This window comes from Solanum stenotomum, chromosome 2 (genome assembly GCF_019186545.1).
Source record: "Solanum stenotomum isolate F172 chromosome 2, ASM1918654v1, whole genome shotgun sequence".
NCBI classification, from domain to species: Eukaryota; Viridiplantae; Streptophyta; class Magnoliopsida; order Solanales; family Solanaceae; genus Solanum; species Solanum stenotomum.
Genome location: NC_064283.1, coordinates 42,323,348 through 42,326,548, shown reverse-complemented (window position 1 = coordinate 42,326,548; position 3,201 = coordinate 42,323,348).

Genomic DNA, 3,201 nt, shown 5'->3' with positions numbered 1-3,201 from the left:
GGATAAGTTATGTTGGGATAAATTATGTTGGGATTAGTTATGATGGGATAAGTTGTGTTGGGATTATTTTTTATTGAGTGTTTGGTTTGTTGTATTCAAAATAATAAATTTTAAGAACAATTTATTTGTTTACAAAAATGCCCTTCATTAATGTAAAAAGTGATATAACAAAAGGGTTGAAAGAGACATTTTTGTCATTTACCTATTTTATTCCGGGATAAGTTATCCCGGGATAAGTTATCCCGGGATTACTATACCACCCAAGGAGAGGGATAACTTATCCCGGTACTAATTATTAATCCCGGGATAAGTTATCCCGAACTTGCCAACCAAACAACAAAATAAGCGGTACTATAATTTAACCCCGGGATTATTTGGTATTATCCCTCACACCAAACGACCCCTAAGTGTTATAAATGTGGAAAATTTGGGCATATAGCTCCAAATTGTAAGCTGGAAAAGTTAAAGACTCTAGAACTTGATGATGATATTCAAGAGAAGATTTATAGTTTTATATATACTTCTGGTTCCGAATCAGATTATGATGATTCTGAAGCAAGTTCTGCAACAGAGGATGAGCAACCTGAGCCTTCTAAGGTTCATCAAGATTCGAATGATGCTTGCAAATGTCATGGTGATATTTGTCACTGCGAACATGATGAATTTTACAAGCTGCAATCTCAGTTTGAAGATATGAATATGTTCACTATCACTGTTGATAATGTGATAGAACTTCTAAAAGAAGTTACCGATAATACTCTTCGTGAAAAGAATATTCAATTGGCTGCTAGTAAAACTAGTTCTTCAACTAGTATTTCTAACGATAAAAAGGTTAAAGATGAGTTTAATTATTCTGCTCCTTACTCCTTGTCTGAAGTTCATAATAGACTCTCTTCTAAACAAATCATGATTATTCGTGATACCTCTTTTGATGATTTAAAAGGAGAAATTGAATATTTGAAGGAAAGAATTAAATTTCTTAAACAAAATCATATTATTTGTGATCACCGTCTTACTCAGGTTGAGTCTGCTAATAGCAAAGGAAAAAATAAGGTTGATGAATCTACTGCTGAAGAAAATACTCTTGTCAACACTTTGAATATTGATCCGAAACAAAATATGTTTTTAGGAATGATGCAAATTGTTACAGCTCATAAATGGTATGTTAAATGTACTATATTAATTGATAATACTTTTTCTATAACTAACATTGTTATTATTGATAGTGGCGCTGATGTGAGTTGCATTCAAGAAGGTCTAGTACCTACTAAATATTTTGAAAAAACAACTCATATGGTTAAATCTGCATCTGGTCATGCTTTGGATATAAAGTATAAATTATCTAATACTCGGATTTGCCAGAATAAAGTTTGTATTCATCACTTCTTTTTCTTAGTAAAAAAATCAGGTATACCCTCCTATTATTCTAGGAACTCCTTTTATAAATACAATTTATCCTTTTACTAATATAAATGCTAAAGGATTTTCTGCTACTTATAAAAATCAAGATATTAGTTATACTTTTATCACCGAGCCTATTTCTAGAGCTATTAATGCTCTAATTGAAATGAAACAAAAGCATGTTGATTATTTACAACTTGAGATATTTAGTATGAATATATTCGATACTTTAAAATCTGCTAAAGTACAGGAAAAGATTAAACTCATTTCTGAAAAAATAGCCATTGATATTTGTGCTGATCATCCTAGTGCTTTTTGAAATCGGAAAAAGCATATTGTAACTCTTTCATATGAGGATGATTTCTCTGAAAAAAACATCCCTACCAAATCACGTCTTTGTCAGATGAATACCGAATTGGTCGAATTCTGCAAAAAGGAAATTGATAATTTATTGCAAAAGGGTTTAATAAAACCTTCCAAGTCACCCTGGTCTTGTACTGCATTTTATGTTAATAACACAGCAGAAAAAGAACGAGGTGTTCCCAGGTCAGTAATTAATTATAAACCTTTAAATAAATTTTTAAAATGGATTAGGTATCCTATTCCAAACAAAAGGGATTTATTATCAAGATTATATGATGCTAATATCGTTTCAAAATTTGATTTAAAATCTGGATATTGGCAAATCCAAATATTTAAAGACCATTCTTATAGAACGGCATTTAATGTTCCGTTTGGACAATACGAATGGAATGTAATGCCCTTTGGATTAAAAAATGCTCCCTCGAACTTTCAAAAGATTATGAATGATATTTTTAATCCTTATTTGGATTTCATCATAGTTTATATTGATGATATTTTGGTATACTCAAAGACTCTTGAAATGCATATTAAGCATCTAGACATTTTTAAGAAAATAGTTATTCAAAATGGTTTGGTCATATCTAAACCTAAAATGAGTCTTTTTCACACAGAAATTAGATTTTTGGGTCATTTGATTTGTCAAGGAAAAATGACTCATATTTAGCGATCTATTGAATTCGCATCAAAATTTCCTGATAGTATTACAGATAGGACGCAATTGCAGCGGTTTCTGGGAAGTTTAAATTACATTTCCCCCTTCTACAAAAACTTTTCTCGAGATTTAGCTCTGTTATACGACAGGCTAAAAAAAAGATCATAAGAAGCCTTGGACTACTAGTGTCACAGATCTTGTAAAGACTATTAAAGAAAGAGTTAAATTTTTGCCTTGTTTAACCCTTACTAATCCTACTTGGCCAAAGATCGTTGAGACAGATGCGTCCAATATAGGTTATGGTGGTGTCACAACCCGGGATCACCCCCTAGTTTTAACCAGTGTACTCGACCTCGAAAAGGTCTAATACAAGCCTCTTAGCATTCATTCAACGCATAGACACTAAAACCATAAGGAATTAAAAACTTTCTTTACCAAGAAAACATTTCATTAAAAAAAAAAAATAGCAAGCGGAAGACTTTCTAGACTTTATACATAATGTCTCAAACAATCTAATACTTTAGAGTACAAAATTCGGGACTAATCCCGTACACAACTTAAACAATACTAAAAAGACATAAAAGAACATATTGGGTATTGTCCTCGAATCTATGAGGACTCACCAAGTCTTCATCTTCAACACTTAGAAACCTATCAAAGCCATGACATGTCATCATCTCCAAATCCCTACACTTTAGTCCAAAAAGGGAAAGAAAGGGGTTAGCACAATTAAGTACTAAGTATGGAGACCATGCAAAAACATGCCAAAAAGGACATTTTCAAGG